The following is a 22,500-nucleotide window of genomic DNA, read 5'->3' on the forward strand; positions in this document are numbered from 1 at the left end:
TGACCACCCCCTCCTCAACTGCAGTATGAAGAAATACAGCCCACTCTATCACCTGAAAGCATGCTAAGTGAAGTTCTCTATTGTAATGTTTCTATCATCTATCTAATCTATCTGTCTATCATCTATCTCTATCTATCTATCTATCTATCTATCTATCTATCTATCTATCATCTATCTATCTATCTATCATCTATCTATCTATCTATCTATCTATCATCTATCTATCTATCTATCTATATCTATCTATCATCTATCTATCTATCTATCTATCTATCTATCTATCTATCATCTATCTATCTATCTATCTATCATCTATCTATCTATCTATCTATCTATCTATCTATCTATCTATCTATCTGTGATGGGACGATGAGCTGCTTGTGTGTAAAATCCTAGTCCCTCAGAGTTTGGTCAAGTTTGCAAACCTCTGTCTGTAACGGAGCCCCTTAAACATGGCTCCGTCAGTCGCTGGCAGATTCCGACAGTGGTTGCTTTCGGAATCGCTTCCAACATAAAAGCTCCTTAACGGAAACACGTCTTCTGGACTCTCTGCGTGACAGTTTCTGGCGAGGAGTGGGTGTCCCTACAGGAGGTCCTGAAACCTCCCCACTGTTTTCGCTGGAAGTGTCTCTGAGCCATCCCTCCAGCTCCCTTTCCCTCAGCTCAGCTCCTCTCCCCCTACTGGTTCCCTCTTCAGCTGCTGAGTCTCTCCCAACCTGTGTGAGCCCTTTCACTTCCCTTCCTTCCGATGGCAGTTCCCTGACATCCACCTCCCCTCCAGGGCCCCCTTCATCCCCTCTCGCCCCCTCCTCTACGGGCGGTGAGGAGGCAAAACCCCGGAATGAACTTCCTTCATCTTCCGATGTCCCGAACACTTCTCTCCACCTGTTGCGGTTCCTGGTCTCGAAGTACTCCTCCTCCTCAGAGTCCATCTCCCCTTCCCCTTCCGATTCCGGGAATCCTTCCAACTCCTCCTCTTCATCGGTGGTCCCAAAGTATTCCCTCCGGAACCTCTCCACAGGCTGAGGTTTCCTTGGGAACCTTTGATGGAACGTTTCTATCAATACCTCGTCATTGATATCTTCTGCCATTACCCAAGTGTTTTCTGACTCCGGTTCTCCTTCCCACGCTACCAAATACTCCACCTGATCCCCCTTCCACCTGGCGTCGAGGATTTCTGCCACATGGCTGCTGCATTCCCTTTCTTCTATGACCGGTCCCCGAGTGGCCATCCCTTCTCGTCCCCCCTCATACGGTGACAGTAACGACCTGTGAAATACTGGGTGCAGTTTCATGTGGTTGGGTAACCGGAGCCTGAAAGCCACTGGGTTGACCTGTTGAATGACCTCAAAGGGACCCAATCTCCTGGGTCTTAATTTCTTACAACCTCCTTTGAAAGGCAACCCTTGGGTTGACAGCCACACCCTATCTCCCACCCTTATGGTTTCACCTTCCCTTCGGTTCTTGTCTGCCTGCCTCTTGTATTCTTCCTTCGCCCTTTCTAAGTTGAGTTGGAGCTGACGATGGATTGCTTCCATTTCTTCTACAAAATGCTCGGCTGCCGGGACACCCCATCTCTCCCCTTCTCCCCCTGGGAAAGCCCTGGGATGACACCCATAATTAGCCAAGAAGGGGCTCATCCCTGTGGACACATTCTCGGCATTGTTGTAGGCAAATTCCGCCAGCGCCAACTTTTCTACCCAGTCATTCTCTCTGTCATTGACATAACACCTCAGGTATTGCTGGAGGACCCCGTTTGCTCTTTCCGCCTGCCCGTTGGTTTCAGGGTGCCGGGCAGTCGAAAAGTTGACCTCCACCTGCAGTAAGCTCATGAGCTTCCTCCAGAACCTGGAAGTAAATTGTTTTCCTCGGTCTGAGACCACCCTCAATGGCACCCCGTGCAACCTAAAAATGTGTTCTACAAATAACTTCGCTGTCTCTTCCGCCGTGACTGCATGCGAGCAGGCTACAAAGTGGCACATCTTTGTTAGTAGGTCTACCACCACCATGATGGCTGTTTTCCCCTTGGACTTCGGCAGATCAGTCATAAAATCTATCGACACTGCCTCCCAAGGTCGTTCTGGGGTTGGTAAGGGTTCTAATAGCCCCGCCGGTGCCCGCCTCTCCCCTTTGGCTCGCTGGCATTGCTCACACCCTCTTACATACTCCCGTACATCTTCCCTCACCTTAGGCCACCAAAATTCCCTGGTGACCAACCACATGGTTTTGTGTTGTCCAAAATGCCCCGCCGTGGGGCTGTCGTGCAACTGCTTGAGTACCCTCCCCCTTAAGTCTCCTTCAGGGATATACAGTGCCCCTTTGTAATACAAGGCTCCATTTCTTTCCTCGAAACCCCCTGGTTCCTCTCCCTCACCCCTAAGACCTCTGAGCTTATTCTGGGCGTATTCATCATTCTCTGTTTCCTCTACCAGTTCTCTTTGTCCCACCAATGCCGCCCCACACACCCAGCGGTCCTCTGGAATGACATGTCTCTCTTCGGGTGCTCCCTCCCCCTCCAAATATTCAGGTTTGCGTGAGAGAGCGTCCGCCCTAATGTTCTCTGGGCCTGGCACGTAACAAATCTCAAAGTTAAATTTGGAGAACTCCTGGGCCCATCTCACTTGCCGTTGGTTGAGCACTCGTGCCGTCCTCCAATACTCTAGGTTCTTGTGGTCAGTGCACACTTGCACCTTATGTTGTGCGCCAATTAGCAGGTGCCTCCATCTCCGGAACGCCTCATGAATGGCTAGTAGTTCTCGGTCATACACCGTGTAGTTCCTCTCGGATTTGTTCAGCTTTCGCGAAAAAAAGGCACACGGTCTCCACTCTGACTCCTCCTTCCCTGGCTGCAGAAGCACCGCCCCAATCGCTCTGTCTGATGCGTCAGTTTCCACTCTCATCGGTTTTTGTAAATCCACATGCAGGAGTTGTTGTTCCGAGGCGAAGGCCCTTTTTAGTTCCTCAAATGCTCGCTCCGCCTCCTCAGTCCAAACGAACTTCTTCTTACTGCTGAGACAGTCCGTAATGGGCGCCGTCAGGTGGGCAAAGTTTCGGATGAACTTACGATAGAAGTTCCCAAATCCTAGGAACCTCTGCACATCCTTCCTTGTTTTGGGTGTTTTCCATTCCAGCACCGCCTGGACCTTGCCGGGATCCATGGCCAATCCCTTGTCTGACAGGCGATACCCCAGGAATTCCACCTCCTTGGTATGAAACTGACACTTCTCCAGTTTCACCCACAGCTGGTTGGCTTGCAGCCTGCTCAACACTTCTCTGACGTCTCTCACATGCTGCTCCTCATTCTCAGAATACACCAACACGTCGTCTAAGAAGGCCACACAATTCTTGTAAAGCAAAGGCCCCAGGACGTGGTTCATAAACGATTGAAAGCACGCGGAGCCTCCTTGTAGGCCGAAGGGCATAACTAAATATTCAAATGCCCCCAAAGGGGTGAACATGGTGGTTTTCCATTCATCCCCCTTCCTTATTCGTATCAGGTTGTACGCCCCCCTTAGGTCCAGTTTAGTAAAAATCTTTCCCTTCCTGACCCTGTTTAAAATGTCGTCAATCCTGGGCATAGGGAAAGCCACTGGTTCTGACACTGCATTTAAGGCCCTGAAGTCACACACAAGCCTCGGCTTGTTCGTGTTTTTTTTATCCACAAAAAGCACTGGGCTGCCCCCCACCGCCCTGGACTCTCTGATGAACCCTCTCTTCAGGTTCTTGTCAATGAACTCTCTTAGCTCCTGCATCTCTCTGTCTGACATGGCGTACAGCTTGCCTACAGGGAGCTGTGCCCCAGGGAGTAAATTGATTTGACAGTCAAAGGGTCTATGCGGGGGTAGTTGGTCAGCTTCCCTTTCGCTGAAGACGTCGCGGAGATCTGCGTATTGTCGTGGTACCTTCACGTTCTCCGTTACTTCAGTCCCTGCTAGGGTGGCTTGGGCCCCTGCCAAACCCTTTCCCTCTTTGCAGTGTTCTAAGCAATGTGCTGAACCAAAAGAAACCACTCTCTGATGCCAGCCCACCAGCGGATCATGTAACGCTAGCCAGCTCATCCCCAATATAATGGGAGCTCCTCCCAAGGTGGCCACATTAAACGCTATCAGTTCGGTGTGCCTTGCCACCTTCATTATCATTGGGACGGTCTGCAAGCTGACTTCTCCTCCCAACAGCTCCCTGCCATCGATCGTGGTCACCTGCAGGGGGTTGCTTAAAGGGATCGTCTGTATCTGGTGTTCAGCTGCAAACTCTTTGCTCATGAAATTGCAGGAGCTGCCTGAGTCCAACAGCGCCTTTATCTTTAGAGGGTGTCCGTTTGGCAGCTCTAGCGCCACTTCTATCACTAGGGCGGGTTTAGGAGGTTCTGGCGTGGGCACTTTCACTGCTCTTTGGCCTGGCTGCTGTGCCCCGACGGTGGCAGCCAGGCGTTGGCTTTTACTTGCTTCGGTATTTCTTCCTCTCTTCCCTCCACAGCTCCTACCATCCCTTGCCATTCCTTCCTCTGGGGGCAGACTCTGGCAAAGTGACCTGGCTGTTGGCAGAGATAGCATTTCCGGGCGCCTTTTCCCTCCTTCTTTCCCCCCTCACTGGGCTTTGAAACTGCGCGCGCGCGCGCTGTTCCGATTTCCATCGGCTCTGCCGGCGGGAAAGTTGGCTCTGGAATGTCTGGAATGCGGAACTCCTTCCAACGTTCCCCCTTCCCTTCCCGCCTCTCCAATGCTCTCGCCTCCTGGCGCGCTCCTATGGTCAGCGCTGATTTGGTCAGCTGGTCCATAGACTCCGCCCTGGGCGCCCGGGAAAGTTCATCTTTCACAGCCGAAGAAAGCCCTTCTTCAAAGAGCATTTGAATGGGTTCCGCCGATAGATCCCACCCCAATTTATGGATCAACATGGTGAATTCAGTCCAATACTCACGGACAGATCGGCTCCCCTGTTTGCAAGCCATTAACTGTCTGCGGACCACTCCCTGTTCAATATCGCTGGAAAACATCAGATCCATGGCGCGAAAGAACTTCATCGTGTCCTTTAGGACGTCACTATTCGCTGCCATCAGGGGTCTAACCCAGTCTCTCGCCCCCTTTTCAAGATGCCCAATCACGAAAGCCACTCGTGATTCCTCGTCAGGGAATTCATCAAACTGCAGATTGAGGGCATATTGCATCTCTGTCCGAAAGCCATGATAGTCTTTGGGCTCCCCCCCAAACTTCTGCACCAATCCTGGTACCTTTCTGACGAGCTGGGTGTCTTTCCCCTTTTTGTCTGCATCCTGAGCCCTCCTCTCCTCAAGCCTCGCCGTCTGCAGCGCTAGCTGGACCTCCAACACCCGGTACCTTTCTTCCAGGCTTGGACCCGCTCCAGCTCCTGCTTCTCCGGTTCCGGCTGGGTTGCTCATGATGCCTTCTCCTGCACAAGCTGCTCACGGAGACTGTCGGAATGCTGTGATGGGACGATGAGCTGCTTGTGTGTAAAATCCTAGTCCCTCAGAGTTTGGTCAAGTTTGCAAACCTCTGTCTGTAACGGAGCCCCTTAAACATGGCTCCGTCAGTCGCTGGCAGATTCCGACAGTGGTTGCTTTCGGAATCGCTTCCAACATAAAAGCTCCTTAACGGAAACACGTCTTCTGGACTCTCTGCGTGACAGTTTCCGGCGAGGAGTGGGTGTCCCTACAGGAGGTCCTGAAACCTCCCCACTGTTTTCGCTGGAAGTGTCTCTGAGCCATCCCTCCAGCTCCCTTTCCCTCAGCTCAGCTCCTCTCCCCCTACTGGTTCCCTCTTCAGCTGCTGAGTCTCTCCCAACCTGTGTGAGCCCTTTCACTTCCCTTCCTTCCGATGGCAGTTCCCTGACACTATCTATCATCTATCATCTATCTATCATCTATCTATCTATCTATCTATCTATCTATCTATCTATCTATCTATCATCTATCTATCTATCTATCTATCTATCTATCATCTATCTATCATCTATCTATCTATCTATCTATCTATCATCTATCTATCTATCTATCTATCTATCTATCATCTATGCCTTGCAACTGTCCTTTGTGGGCCAGAGAATGAAACTATCATCCCTTTGGAGTTTGTTCTGTGACAAGTATTACCGAACATCCAAACTCCGTCCTCACACCCCATGGTTTATGAGGTGATGAGAAAACAAAACACAGCTCCCTTCTTGTCGGTAGGACATCTCCACTCAGCCAGCAGGGGTTGGGGGAAGGGAAATGTTGAACACATGGAGGAACTCCAGTTTCTACAGACAGCTGGAGGCCAGGGGTGGCAGTGGAAAATGTTCTTTACAAACTTTCAGTGCTCAGTACTTCACAAGTATCACCAAAGCCAACAACAAAAACTCCTTTGCATTCGGTGACCTACGTCCGGGATGTTTTCTGCTCCATAGCATGCTGCAGGAAGAATTTAAACAGATATAATAAACCAAAACAAAGAAATTGCAAATATTTGTTTTCTCAAACACCGGAAATTCATCCTTTACTACATATGGAAGCATTTAAAAAAATATTCTCATGCAAACCTCTCTCTCTTTCTCCCTATCCCCCGCCACCGCCAGCATATATATTTTAAAAACATATGTCTCAGGGTAGAACTATGCATCACCAAATTCCTTCCAGCGGTTTTCAACCCCTTGGGTCCCCAGATGTTGTTGGACTACAACTCCCATCATCCCTGAGCTCTGGCCTTGCTAGCTAGGGGTGATAGGAGTTGTAGTTCAGCAACATCTGGAGACCCACAGGTTGAGAAAGGCTCTGGATACCCCCTGGCTCTGGTATAAAATAAATAAAAAATAAATCCCCCACCTCTTTCCTACTGCAGGTTAAAGCAACTTGGAAGATTAGAGGGGGGAGTTGCAGTGGGGGGTGGCATTTTGATGTATATGGAGACCCTGAGATGCCCAGATGACAAGACTCCCTCTACGTCTCCCTGATGTGGTCCAAAGGAAAACAGAGCAATATGTTTGGCCCCAGCTTGGTTGCAGTTGTGATTCGAGGACCCGCCACCCGCTTGACTCAAGGTACTACTCCTCTCCTAGCACCCTATGCACTCCAAACTCTGCTTATGGATTTACAAACACACAAACACACACATATTTCAACACATCTAAAAACAATCATATACCCTCATGGCTAATAATGGCAAGGTTCGCCCCAGTCAGTATGTTTCAGACGTCAAAAGCATACTGTCAGGGAACTGACATCGGAGCGAGAGGCGAAGGGGAGGCTCCTAGATGATGCTGGCGAAGGACCCAGCAGCAGGGGGAGAAACAACTCAGTAGAGGGGGAAGCAAATCAGTGCAACACCAGGGATAAAGGGGGGCAGATGGGGGAATCGGAGAGAGGGCTCCAGGACTCTTCACTGGACCTCAGTGAGGAGGGCACAGGTCCTCCGCTACCCACGCCCTCCCTGCGCAGAAGATTCCCACACAGTGAGAGGAGGAGGAGACTGGGTGTCAAACAACTTTTATGTTGGAAGAGGTTCAAGAAACGCCCACTGACGGATTCTGCCAGCGACTGAGGCAGCCACGATGAGAAAGGGCTGTGCAGTCAGAAAGGTTTAACAAGGCAAATTAGCCTAGAGAGGCACCAGTTTACGCACGAGTAACTCATACTCATTACACATACCCTCCAACATTTCTCCGGTGAAAATAGAGACGTCCCATTCCATAATGATAATTTTTCTATTTATACCCCACACATCTTATTGGGTTGCCCCAGCACTCTGGGCAGCTTCCAACATATATAAAAACATAATAAAACATTAAACATAAAAAAAACTATCCTATACAGGATTACCTTCAGACGGCTCAGGGTTGCATAACTCCAGACCAGGGGTTGGCAAAGTTTACCCCGCCTAGGCTGGTTCACTCCAGCGGAGATCCCTCCGTGGGCCGGATCGCGTGCACCTGCGATTTCTAGCGTCAGCGTCTGTGCGGACGTGATTTCCGGCATCTGCGCATGTGCAGACGCGATGTCATCTCGCGACTAGCACTCATCTCGCTTTATTGGCCGAGGGAGCCGGCGTACAGTTTCCGGGTCATGTGGCCAGCATGACTAAGCCACTTCTGGCGAACCAGAGCAGCACACAGAAACACCGTTTGCCTTCCCGCCGGAGCGGTACCTATTTATCTACTTGCACTTTGAGGTGCTTTCGAACTGCTAGGTTGGAAGGAGCAGGGACCGAGCAACGGGAGCTCACCATCATGGGGATTCAAACCACCAACCTTCTGATCAGCAAGTCCTAGGCTCTGTGGTTTAACCCACAGCGCCACCCGTGTCCCTTCCAAAGAAAATAGGGGCACCCTAAAGAAAAGTGGGAGCAAATCAGAAAACAGGACGGCTTCTCGAAATCAGGATGTCCCTGGAAAATAGGGATACTTGGAGGGTCTGCAAAAGCAGGGAGCTGAACTAGGGCTCAACTCTACAATTTAGGTTGTTTTTCAAAGGAAGGTGACTTTATAATTTTTAAAAAGTACAGCACTGGCTCACTTCTTTGCTTGGGGCAAGATATGCAGGGATGAGATCTGAATAAAGAATGGAAACACTGAAAGTTTCTAAAAAAAATGAGGCCCCCAACCGTGCACAAAATCTGACTTCTTTTTTACCACAGTCCTCTGCACAGTTAAAACAAAGCAAAGAACTGCATTCTGAGTTCCACTGATTTCAACGTATCACTAGCAACTCTTGTTAACTTTGGCTTAACGATGAGGAAATTTCTAAGAGAAGATGGAGTTTGTCAGTGACACTCTCCAGCATCTGTCTCATTATACATTTTTATTATTTTCTCCAAGGCCTTTAAAATAAAATCCCATCAACACAGTGCTATTCACAGCTAAGAACAGGAGGGTTTTAAGGCAATTTGCTTATTTGACTCCCCCCCCCCCCTTGTTTGGCTCCCCTTGAGGATGAGGAAGGTTAAAATATATTCTCATCACTTTTTTTTTCTTTTCACAGTATGCAACAGGACACAATTTGCAAGGCAGAATCATGGACATGCATTTCCTCCAATGTGAGACTGTCAGATAACTCAGATCATCACCAGCAATGTGCGCACATTTGAAATGCTTTCACACATGCAAACGCACAACTGTTGCACATTCAGGCTCCCTCTGAGATGGTGCTGGTGACCACATGTGAGTGTCCAATTATTTCCCCTGGAAGGCTGGTTTGTCTCCTTCCCTGCTGATGGGGAAAACCATTTAGAAATATGGAACTTTAGGCTGTCATTCTGTGCTATAATTTCAACAGCGACAAGAACATGCTGTAAGGTGGAAGAGTTTAAGTTACATTCAGGACAGAATTAAGTGTGAACGTGTGTTTCAAATGGCCTTTTTAATTATCATTGATGATTATTTGTGCTCCTGTTGGTATCAGGGTGTTTATATGAGATCCCGTTTTCCATACTGTTTGTGGTAGCCAAAGATTTCAGGCAGACATACTGTTTTGTTTCTGACTGGTGCATGCCCTGTAGCTTCCAGCTGAAATTTTTCATACCACAAAGCATTCAAGGGCGGGGTAGGGGGGTTCTTGCTTTCGTTGTGCTATAGCACAAGAGTGGTCCTTCAGGCAGCAAACAATAAAGTGGTAACATTGAGGGAGCATTGTGGAACAACTAATAAAGTAGAATAATGTGTGGACCATCCAGTGTAAATCCATTGTAAATGCACTGTTATTGTATCAATGACATGTTGCAGAAGACACCCACCTGCTCCCCCACCCCCTCAAAAAATAAACCATACAGTCTGGAGGGGCCATAGATCTGGGTTGGGGAGTTTCACAAAAAGCAAAAGCTCAGGAATTTGTATCAAGTATTGTCCTGTATTATAGAGCTTCACATAGTGATGTGTAACACTGAGGTATTGAAGCCAAGGTTTTATATAACATACTATGTTATTTAACAGATGGCATTCTCATAAAGCTTGGACACACACACAAAAATCTAAAAGAAGTTAAGGTGTGCAATGGAAAGGGAGGAGAGATTTTAAGATGGCTGCCAGACTCAAAAGCACAGTGGATGTCAAGTAGGGACCTAGTCAACATTCTGCTACCCAGCTCCAACCAAAGAAGAGAACTGCCGAGATTCTAACCAAGGAAGGCTCCTTATACCAAAAGACCAGAAGGGGTCAGCCCTTGGAAAAAGTTCCAGGTCAAATCTGCTGGCTGAGCTGCAAACTTCATTTCTCTTCATTCGGGTCCATACAATATGTATAGGAACCAAGCCCTTATTGTGGTGGCATCTAACCCTTTGGAATCTCTACAGCGGTACAGTACCTTGGTTCTCAAACGCCTTGGTTCCCAAACGCCAATACCCAGAAGTAAGTGCTCCAGTTTTCAAATGTTTTTCAGAAGCCAAACGTCTGATGTGGCTGTCGGCTATTGTTTCCGGGGCGCCTGCACCAATCAGAAGCTGTGCCTTGGTTTTTGAACCTTTTGGAAGTCAAATGGACTTCCGGAACGGATTAAGTTTGGCGCTTTTGTTTTTGCTATTTATTTTGCTTTTTTGTTTTTGAGGCTTTTTCTGTTAGTTGGTTTTTGTGACTGTGTGGAACCCAGTTCAGCTACTGGTTGGTTGGTTGGTTGGTTGGTTGGTTGGTTGATTGATTGTGTGACTGTGGAAATGGATAAAACCCCCCCATCCAAACAATGACTATCAGTGCAGGTAAAAAAAAAATTTTTTTAAAAAATTAATCATCTGTCTTATTTATTTTATAGTACAGTACATTGATTATTGCTTTATTGCTTATTGCTTTGTTGATTATTCCTCCTCGGGAAAAGCCCCCAAGAGCCGCACGCACGCTCCACGCGTCTCTTTAAAGGGAGCGCTGACAGAGCCTCCCGCCTGCATTCGCTCCGTAAGACACACACACATTCCCCCTTACTTTTTAGGAGGGGAAAAGTGCGTCTTATAGAGCAAAAAATATGGTACTCCCAGCATGAGAATAATCAGCGCAGGCAATGTGAGATTTAAGGAGCTGATTTAAGAAGCAAGACAGCGGCTAATCCACTGGGTTCTTCTGCCGATGTCAAATTAGAGAAAATATTAAAAGTGGCAATGTCCAAAATCAAACCAGCAAGCATTATGGTGCCCGTCTGACCTCCCCTCTCTCCTGCTCCCTGGGGAAAAAATGGGACCAAGGTTGACAAGTCTATGGGCATTCAGCAGTTTATCCCTATTTATCCCTCTTTAAATCGCTTAATCCTATAAGGAACTTGTGCAGTCTTCTTCCAGTTTAGATTTTCAACACTCTTAAGGGAAGGGGTTATAATTAGAAGCAATGTAATTTATCAGACAACACAGCCATCCATCCTAATTGGAAAAGTCCCGGTGGCATAACTGTGTGCTGCCACAATCTATGCTTCATCCTCTAGAAATATGAGCTCCCGGCTGAAAAGTTTCTTTCAGTCCTGGCTCTGGCAGTGGCAATTTTCAGTCTGGGATTCCATGCCCTTCTTCCTGTCATTATCAGGGCTGTATGCGAGGGACCCATTTCCAGATGAAGTTGGAGAATGCTCTTGGCTGCTCGGATGGAAGCAGCCAGCTAGTTTATACAGGTCTTCCATTCTGAAATATGCAGTTCATTTGGCCAGATAGGCTTGATAAGAATCAATGGCCTGTTTCTCGGTTAATAAACAGCAGGCAAAGAGGAGGAGGTTCTGCCAGCGTATCTTGTTTACGAGAGAGAGAGAGAAATGTTTGGCGTCATATGTGAAATCGGAAATGAGCTCATCCTTTGATTGTTTTCACATCAAGGAATTAGCTCTTGTTGTTGAGGGACTGGGCAGGGAAGCTTGTCTTCAAAAGTCCTTGGTATGACGGAGTGATTTGGTTATATAATATATAGGGTGAATGTAAAAAGTACTTTCATTTTCACAATAAAACCGATTGTAATTCCAAATCTGAACAAACTGTTGGGAAGAAAAGTTTCCCTTGCTTGGTTTCAACGTTTTTGGAAAGAAACCCTGAATGATTAACAGAGGCGCCCTGTATCACTGACCACACAGCAGCACTTTAGGATTCATTTGCTATCCTGAAGGGCACATCTGTAGGGTAGAAAGTGGAACTTTCAACAAATCCTTCTGAACCATGCTGCCCTCTGAAAAGTCTTCCCACTAGCGATAGCGAAACCCATCAGAAATGGCTCACGAACTAATGCCTCAGAATTCCCTTAGTCACTCCTGAGTGAATTCTGGACTAGCCTTCTAGAGTATCAGTTTCCTTTCTCCATCCCTTTATAACTTTTGCCCAAACATACCAATTTATTAGAAGAATTGTGAGGGATGGGGGGTAGACAGAAGCAGCCAAGGGAGCTGTTTCTAAAATTTCTCTGTTATGCTTGTTTATTATGTCATTTCTAGACTGCACCATTCCTCCAGGATAGGAGCACAGAATGGTTCACCACATGGAATCTGGAACATAAAACAAAATATTATATATCTGGAGTAAACTTGAAGAAGAACTTCCTAATGGTACAAGCTGTTCCACAGAGCAGCAGCAAATGTTGTCTTGGAAGATGGTGCCCTATTATGATGCAGTGCTCGTGAATTTCCTGCTATCTCCACATGCATTCACCTTATTTCCTGCAATGGCAGGATTTGGCCTAGATCAGGGTTTCCCAAGCTTGGGCCACCAGCTGTTTTGGACTACAATTCCCATAATCCCTGACCACTAGTCTTGCTAGCTAGGGATGATGGGAGTTGTAGTCCAAAAACAGTTGGAGACCCAAGTTTGGGAAACCCTGGCCGAGACTCTCAGATCGTCAAATGAGGTCCTTCTCTGTGTGTTCCTCCACCCTTGGCCTATACAATTTCTAAATGCATACAGACTCTACAAATCATATATACAGGAGACGGTACAGTTGACTGAGTGAACAGCAGAATGATCCTGTTCTCTCTATATGCATTCACCATATGCATGATGTTTAAATCAACAAGACTTGTCATGATGACCACTACATACCCTTCAACATTTATCCAATGAAAATAGGGATGTCCTATTCAATAATGACGCGGGTGGCGCTGTGGGTTAAACTACAGAGCCTAGGACTTGCCGATCAGAAGGTCGACGGTTCAAATCCCCACGACGGGGTGAGCTCCCGTTGCTCGCTCCCTGCTCCTGCCAACCTAGCAGTTCGAAAGCACCTCAAAGTGCAAGTAGATAAATAGGTACCGCTTCGGCAGGAAGGTAAACGGTGTTTCCATGTGCTGCTCTGGTTCGCCAGAAGCGGCTTAGTCATGCTGGCCACATGACCCGGAAGCTGTACGCCGGCTCCCTCAGCCAATAAAGCGAGATGAGCGCCGCAACCCCAGAGTCGGCCACAACTGGACCTAATGGTCAGGGGTCCCGTTACCTTTTTATTCAATTATGATTATGATTATGATTATTTCCACCCATCTTGGCTTCCAACATATATAAAAACATAATAAAATGTTAAACGTTAAAAAACTTCCCTATACAGGTCTGCCTTCAGATGTCTTCTAGAGGTTGTATAGTTACTTATCTCCTTGGCTTGGGGAGTCACATAACTCCATACCCTCCAACATTTCTCCAATGAAAATAGAGACCTCCTAAGGAAAATCAGAACATTTGTGGAGCAAATCAAAAACCAGGATGGCTTCCATAAATCCAGGACTGTCCCTGTAAAATAGGGGCACTTGGAGAGTCTGTCACCAATATTCTGGAACACTCTGGGAGTGGAAAGGCTAGACACTAGTCTTATCGTATTCACATAAGAAAACAGGAATAAAGGCTTTTCCTGACTCCTCGACCTCATAATATTTCTCACAGGCCCATTTCTTATTACAGCAGAAAAGCGATTGCCACCAAAACAATTAAGTGTGGGTTCTTCTCCAAGTTTCCATGTGACCGAGACACATTTAATCACACTAGCAAAGTATTGCATTACTGGTACTGGATAGCACTAAGGTTATGTAAACATAGTGCTAAGGATAAAATCTAGGTGTTCTGGGTTTTTCTGGAAGAAAAATCATCTGGAAAGGTTCTTAATGCAAGTGAAAGCAAGGAATAACAAGCTTAGGAGACTTTTCTGCTGTCTTTGGACTATTCATGCACGTACATTTTGATGTGGTGTCTTTAATGTGGCCCAGTCCTTCTGTGGTGAGCGCAGCAAATCAGTTTCACGTGGGGAGGCATCTGAATCGACCCCCGTATGAAAATGACAGAACGTATACCCAGAAAATAAGTTCGAAAAGTTGCTTATGCATCTTACAAGAATGAACATCTGTGGTCATGCATATCCTGCACAATTTGAATATCAGCAAGCAGAGTACCTCAGTGATTCGAGTGTTGGACTAGCGAGCCAGGTTCAGAATAAAAATAAAGGTCAAGGCAGGTTTACCTAAACCCCAACTTTAGCAGGAGTCATAAACAGTACAAGAGAATTGATTCTGCCATGCTAAGAGAATGACTTCTCACAAGCGCCCCCTCCCCCATGGTGATAAAAACCATTTCTAGTCCTGCTTAATGGTAGGCCTGGGAGAAGCTCCCAGCTCTCCATAGATTAGTGAAACTGCACACCTAAATAATATACACATTAAGAAAACACCAGATTGCTTTCGTCCTATGGACTGATATGTCGAGATTTCAGGCGCTGTGGCATATTCGAAGTTTCCTCTCTCACTCGCATTCTATGGAGTTCCTATAAACTGCTTTCCTTCCTTTTTGACAGCCAGTCTAAACCCAGGAACTGGCCGGTCCGGATGGCTGTGTTTGTATTGCCCAGAGGCTCCCCGCCCTGGCAAACTGCCACTCACTCTCCTGAGGAACTTTGCCTCACCCTGCCTGTAGAGAAACACTGAGCTTTCCCTCGTCTGAATTGTTTGCTCTTTGATTTCCTATCTGATGCTGCGTCAGCACTCAGCTACACAACCAAACAATATTTCCAAAATGTTTCTGAAAAATTCGCTCTCCACGACACCCCATCACAACCCAAAAGTGTGTCACGAGGCCCCAATGTCACATCCCGGTCTGTCATAAGTTTAGTGGGAGCTTTATTAGCCCCTTGACAGCGACTTCAATCTTTCAATGTTATAAACCACAGAGCTGGCTTTCAAATGGGTCATGTGTGTTTTTCTTTTTTGGGGGAAGGTACAATAAACCCAGAAGCTGGTTAACTGAGGTATTAAATTAACAGTTCAGAAAACTGGACAACAGAATGGGCTGCCAAGGTTTGCTTTCCTCCAAAGACCAGAGGGAGGAAAAATCCCTGCTTGCCACTACTGCAGGGGTAACTAATATGAGGCCTTCCAGGTAGTTTTCTTTTTACTCCATCTCCCATCAGTCCCAACTAGCATGGGCTATAGTCATGGATTCTGGGAGCTGAATCCATACAACATACTGTTCCCTTTCTAAATCATCCCACTTAGATCCATTACTCATTATATACCCACCACCAACCACCCCACTCACTGAATATATGAAGGGGGTCATTTAACTGTCTCATGAAATTGCTTTTTTAAAAAATGAAAACGGATTACAGAGAAGTTTCAGGATTCCAGAATTAGAAGCTTTTCCTTGTTTGGGGGTAAATAACTGGCTAAGGAGCCATTAAAAAGGGGGGAAAGTAGGAAACGTAACCACATGCAAGCCTCACCAAAGGGGGGCGAAATACATGAAATCTGAACTGAACCAATAAATAGTAACTAAGAAGGCCATGATACTGGCAGTGGGCAATTGGCTGCCAACAAGGCCTGTATTTTAAAAACAATGAATCTTGTGATGTCTTTGCCACCACTTGTTGCCTAAAACTGGTCATGCAAATGAACCCGTTATCTTGAAATCTGAAGGTTTGCTCTTTTCCTTTTATAGCCGTGATCAAACAGGGCTGCCAAGATTGCATTTACATTTATATTAATGAATTGTTCTCTGTGTTTGCAGTCATTCTTAGAAAGCCCGGCAAGTGACAGCTGCCAGAAATACGAGACTATACCAACCCCATTGTATTCCAAGCAAGCTCCCTGCATGGTATCACACCTTTCAACACCTGCAACCACACTTAAGGTTTTATCTCAGTAAGAAAACAGGCAAAGCGCAGTTAACAACTTTTCCTGACGGTGACACTGGGCAGTTGTGCTTGAGCTGTTAAGTCTAGAGAGCTGTAGAGGCAAACGGCCTGTTTCCAAAACGTCTCCCAGGAAAATGAAGCCAGAATCTGGTACAAAATTATTTCACCTGTCTTTCCATGCTCAGTCTGTGTTTTCGAATACTGTTGCCATGCTAGCCCTGGCAACTGGACCATTTTTTGTAGGTAGCAGCAATCAGACACATTAGCTGTGTTCACATGTATAGTGGTACCTCGGGTTACATACGCTTCAGGTTACATACGCTTCAGGTTACAGACTCCGCTAACCCAGAAATAGTGCTTCAGGTTAAGAACTTTGCTTCAGGATGAGAACAAAAATCATGCTCCAGTGGCACGGTGGCAGCAGGAGGCCCCATTAGCTAAAGTGGTGATTCAGGTTGAGAAGAGTTTCAGATTAAGAACGGACCTCCGGAATGAATTAAGTACTTAACCCGAGGTACCACTGTACTGCTAAACCATGGTTTAGCATTACGACAGTTACTGCAGCTAACACGCTCCCTTCTCCTTTTCCAGCATGGTCACAAGGAAGAGTTTGGAAGCTTCACTTACCCATATTTATTTATTTATTGATTGATTTTTTTTGTTAACCTTAACTATGGTCTGTTGAAACAAGCCAGGTTTGTAAGCGGGCTTGCTTCAAAAAAACATGGTTAACAATAACCTAAAATTGGCCAGGCTCAGACATAACAACAAATTGTGGTTAATTTAAAACTGAAGGGAAATCTTCCAAACTCTCAGATTCCCATGCAGGAGGGAGAAGGACAGGAGTCGAAGGCTCACTTCAGCTCATCCTCGAAATGCTAAACCATAACAGCATTTTGTATAAATGAGGCCATTGTCACACACAGAAAGAGAGACAGCTGACTTAAATGTTTATGATAAAGGTAGGTATCTCAGCATTTTCAGAGTTGAAGTACATTTGAAATACAGGGGGGGGGGGAAACACTTCAATTCATTCACACTTTCTGAAATAATATGTGAACCAGAACACAACCAACCTTGAAAATTCACAGTTCTCTGAATATTGCAATGCAGAACACAACGAACCTTGAAAATTCACAGTTCTCTGAATATTGCAATGCAGTTCTATAGCCAATCATATGTACAAAAATGTATATGCTAGGGTTGCTATATTTCAAAAATAAACAACCAGGACACCCTGAAAGTTGTTATGTTTTTTAAAAAAACAACAACAACTACAACAACAACACTAAATTTTATTTTATTTTTAATTGACTTAATATATTCATATTCCACCTTTCTTCCAAATTGGGATTCAAAGTGGCTTACAACATATTTTTAAGTTGCAGAAAAATACATTTATTAGTGAACATGTACGTAGTATAGTAGGAGGAAATGCTCTGCAAAAATGAAGCAGATTCATAGAATTGTAGAGACCACAAGATTCATCTAGTCCAACCCCCAGAAATGCAGGACTGACAGCTAATACCCATTAAAATGTGTATGTTGGACAAGCTTGCATACAAAAATGTGTGCATTAGGAGAAATTCGTGTGAAAATGCTGATAGATTTTCATGGGAACATGAAAGCAAACTGGTGTGAAAATGTGGAGAACTGTAATTTAAAATTATTTTATATTGCAAACATAAACAATTACAAGCAAACATAACCCGAAATCACTCAGTAAAATAAACCCAGCTGCATTTTGACCTTATGGTCTTTCTCCGTGATCACTAATGCACACAGTTTGGCATGTACACAGTACATAAATGCAAAGTATTTCAGACAATTGGAACAAACAATGAAAAAAAATCTCCATAAGCCAAAAGTAGCAACACCAAACAAAGGCTAGTTCTCATAGTCCATAGTGCTAACGAGTCAATATTGATTTTGGGGGGATACAATACTTCCTTGTGGTTCTTTACCTGGGCCACTTTTAGATACATGTTCCAATTTGAAGGGCAACTTATGGCTTTGCTCGAGTTCCAGTTCTGGTTTAGAAAACACACATAGGTGGCACTCCATGCCATCTTTGCCTAAATGCCGTCTTATACCATCTTTGAATAAACACCACTTTCTAGCTTTCAAGTTTTGCTTGGTGCCTTCCTTAAGCAGCTGTCCCGCTGTCAAACTGGCAGGGGCTGCAAAGGCTGAAGCCAACAGGAGTGAAATTAACAAACCCAGAGTGAAATGAAGAATGGCAAGCTGAAATGAACATGCTCCTTGACAAGATGACAGCTAATTACCCGGTCTCAGCAGTAACCAAAGCAGGCAGAACCCAAAAACAACCATAGAAAAGGAAGAAGTGCAGCTGAAAAACAGCTCCTTTGGCTGAAGAGGGTGGAAAACAAACAGCCTTTAAACAACACTTAGTAACTGACCTGAGCTTCGAAGGAGGTGGGGAACAAAATCACAGGAACATTTAGGCAGGAACAACCAACTGCACAAATATAAAATGGGGAAAACCTTGTATACATGTGAAAAGGATCTAGGGGTCTCAGTAGACCACAAACTTAGCACGAGTCAACAGTGTGATGCAGCATAAAAAAACCAACCTAATGCTATTCTAGGATGCATCAACAGAAGTACAGTGGTACCTCGGGATAAGTACTTAATTCGTTCCGGAGGTCCGTACTTAACCTGAAACTGTTCTTAGCCTGAAACACCATTTTAGCTAATGGGGTCTCCCGCTGCCGCCGTGCCGCCAGAGCACGATTTCTGTTCTCATCCTGAAGCAAAGTTCTTAACCCGAGGTACTATTTCTGGGTTAGTGGAGTCTGTAACCTGAAGCGTATGTAACCCAAGGTACCACTGTATAGTGTCCCGATCAAGGGAACTAGCAGTTCCACTCTATTCTGCCTTGGTCAGACCATACCTCGACTACTGTGTCCAATTCTGGGCGCCACAATTTAAGAAAGATGCTGACAAGCTGGAATGTATGCAGAGGAGGGCGACCCAGACAATCAAGGGTCTGGAAACTAAGCCTTATGAGGAACGGTTGAAGGAACTGGGTATGTTTAGCCTGGAAAAGAGAAGACTGAGAGGAGATATGACAGCCATCTTCAAAATATCTGAAGGGCTGTCACATGGAAGATGGAGCAAGCTTGTTTTCTCCTGCTCTGGAGGGTAGGATTCAAACAAAAGGATCAAGGTTACAAAAAGGAGATTCCAACCAAACATCAGGAAGAACCTTCTAACAGGAAGAGCTGTTTGACAGTGGAATAGACCCTCTTAGAAGGTGGTGGACTCTCCTTCCTTGGAGGTTTTTAAGCAGAGGTTGGATAGCCATCTGTCATGGATGCATTAGTTGAGATTCTTGCATTGCAGGGCTTGGACTAGATGAATCTCGGGGTCCTTTCCAAATCTACAATTCTATGATTCTATGAGCTCTCCAGGATTTCAAGCAATGGTCTTTCCCAGACCCGCCTGGAAATGTCAAGGATCAAAGCCAGCACCACTGAGCTACTGAGAGCTTCATGCTTGTATGTGGCCATCTCACAGAGACAACCAAATGTTAGCCCCGCGCCATGGGATCATACCCTGCTGAAGCAACTCCCATGCTGCTGGCTATGTGTGTGAAGATCATCTTATTTGTATAACAAACTGAATGCTGGGGACTTGTGTTCGGTGTATCTTCTACTGGCTGTGGCCATGAGCAATAAGAACATGCTTTCAACTATGGATGCTTGAGGAAGTCAGTCTTTGCAGATCCCAAGACAAACTGACCTGATCTGAACCATTTGGGCTTCATCCTGTCTTCCACTAGCACATGACCCCCCAAAAGTTGCCCAGAATGGAATGTTCCCCTAGTTTGAAAAACATTGCCCACCCCTAGAGGTATCATGGGGAGATGGAATGATTGTTAAACCAGCATAAATCTGCCCATAAATGGGGATAAGAAGGAAGAGCTGAACTCAGCTCCCCACTGGGAGCTTGCTGGGTAGTCTGGTGCTAACATTCTCCCAGGTCTCCCCAATCCAAATTCAATTCTACACTGTCAATGAAAATGACCAGAATGGAAATGAGTGTTTCTTAATTTTTCCATTGTGGGATGAGTCTTCCCCATTAAATCTCTGTTCTTTCTTGGTTGCATTCCGTTATCTTTGAATGCAGGATATGAACTATCTAGTTTCATTTTTCATGGGTTTCATGGGTTTTGAGCAGCTTTCCCATGATAAAACCCCTTGTAGCTGGCAGGGTATCCAGGTGTTCAGGTGTGCCTTCCCTTGATCTCCTGCTGAATCTTATCGAAATGCTCAAGAATTTTAATTGCAGCCTCTTCCAGGAAAGGAGTTGGTTGCACAAGACCTCCCAATTAACTCTAATCCCACAACTTGCATTGACCAGTATGCCACTGAGTCCCACCTGGAAAAAACCCTGGTGATATGGAAGTGCTGCAAGTCTGCATTCCCAAACCCGAGCAAGGAAGTTGTGCTTTTAAGTCCCACTGGAGTCACGGGAACAAATTAGCTGTGATCTCCTGATGTCTTGATGATTTCAGTTGTGTTTTTCTGGACTGACGGCCTAAGAAGTTTCAGCAACTCTACTGCTTACAAAATTGCAGCTATTGTCTGTAGGGAGAAAAGGGGTCCTTTGGGATTTAGCACTTTGATAAGACCTTTTTGGATTTCAGCTCTACAATTAGACTGTCTAAATCTGCAATGCCATATAGCATATCAAGTGCCATTTCAGAGTAATTCCCCCTCCTGTCCTCTAAAAAAAGACAGATCCAGCATTAGTGCACAATAAAACCTAGCCAGCAGCACTGACCTTAACATGTATCAATGTTGTTATTATAGTACAGGTAAAAAAGAGAAAGGATTGTCTTTCCCTCACGTATCACATCCATTTATAAGAGATTTGTTTGGGACTGAAGACAACTGTGCTTTCCACATATACACTGTAAAAGGCTTCTAATTTCAGACTTCCAGCCAACACTCCTTTTGTGTACCATTCACATGCTGAAATTTAAGATTTGATTAGGGACCACTACACTAAAGGCCTATTTTACAAATGCTGTTGAACAGCATTTGTCGGATGGGAAATCTCTGCTTCATCTCATTTGGAGAAAAGCATATTAAAAAGCAAGCAGTTGTTTTTGGCTGAGCTGAAATGAATGTGGAAAGCACTGCGGCATCACTCTTTGCAGTTGTAAGTTGCCCAAGGCTCACTTCCATAAAGCAGCCTGCTAGACCTTCGTTTTGGTCTTGGACGTTAGCATCACATTCTCCCATACCCTTTTGGAGAGGTGAGCCATTGCCACAGCTGCCTTGTCAATACACTTGTCCAGCTCAGCATCAATGGAGAGATTTTGGCGGTGGTGGAACCCAGGTGGACAAAAATGTCTACCACCTCTAGCATATGGTCACCAATACTGATGCATGGAGTGCTGGCGATGTCCTGACCCAAGCTATTGGTCTTCGTCAGGCTGATGGTAAGGCCAAATTCCATCAGAACTAGGCAATAATTGCCCAGCATCCAACTTTAGGAGTCACTGGCCAGCTCCATGCAGTTCTAGATGGCGCTGATTGCCTGCTTTCCATGTGTGTTATGCCTCAGTATCAAACCAAACCTGTCACCAGAATGCACACAGATCTCTCCATGGGATCGCGGGTCTCCCAGCTGGTAGTATGTACGAAGCCGAATACAAGAGCTTGCCTGCAATCATACCTTGCTAGTTAGTATAATATTGTCTGCCTGGGTGTCTTGGAACAAGATCACACACTTTTGCTAATGTACATTGCATTTTGAAATTCTAGAAATGTTAGCATATTCAGAGTGAAATATTGGGTAGCATAAAACTGTGCAGAGTTAAGACCGCTAAATGTGAAAATGTCGTTTCTAGAGAATAAGGAAAGCATATAGTTTTAAGACCATCTTGCAATAATTCCTTGGCAGGACATAGCTCAATACCCTGTGGAAATGGTTTGTCCATATGGCTTTTTCAGTGCCGTGTGATAAACCCCTTGTTCACTTAATGTAAAACAAATGTACCTATTTTCTTCCATCATTCTTCACTTCTGCTGCGCAGACAATGTGCTTCACATGCTGTACTAAACAATCCCAGTGCCTATCACCATATACCAAAATTATGTAAACTGACCATGTTTTCCTTCCAGTTGCATCTACTTATTTGAATTGCAGGTTTGCGAAATTCTTGCTGGATTACTGCCTCTTGTGTCTCAACAACAAATGAACAAAACACAACAAGCCCATGCCCAACTGCAGCTGCTTGGGAAATTGTGAATTTTCCACTGAATAGTCACACCTCAAAATTCAAAATTGATACAGTTGTACCTTGGAAGTCGAACAGAATCTATTCCGGAAGTCCGTTCGACTTCCAAAACGTTCGGAAACCAAGGTGCAGCTTCCGATTGGCTGAAGGAAGCTCCTGCAGCCAATCAGAAGCCGCGGAAGCCCCATCAGACT

The 22,500-nt window shown here is 45.6% G+C and overlaps 1 long non-coding RNA gene across 2 annotated transcripts in view; it reads right to left on the reverse strand.

The window, feature by feature from the left end:
* The window catches only part of LOC308472962, a 78,642-nt gene that overhangs the window by 54,850 nt on the left and 1,292 nt on the right, over window positions 1–22,500 (reverse strand). For both annotated transcript variants that reach the window (XR_013983828.1, XR_013983829.1), the window contains exon 2: window positions 18,453–18,511. This is a non-coding gene — a long non-coding RNA (uncharacterized lncRNA). The remainder of the gene's footprint in view (window positions 1–18,452; window positions 18,512–22,500) is intronic.

The sequence above is a fragment of the Podarcis pityusensis genome (assembly GCF_964106645.2).
Source record: "Podarcis pityusensis genome assembly, chromosome: 3".
NCBI lineage: Eukaryota > Metazoa > Chordata > Lepidosauria > Squamata > Lacertidae > Podarcis > Podarcis pityusensis.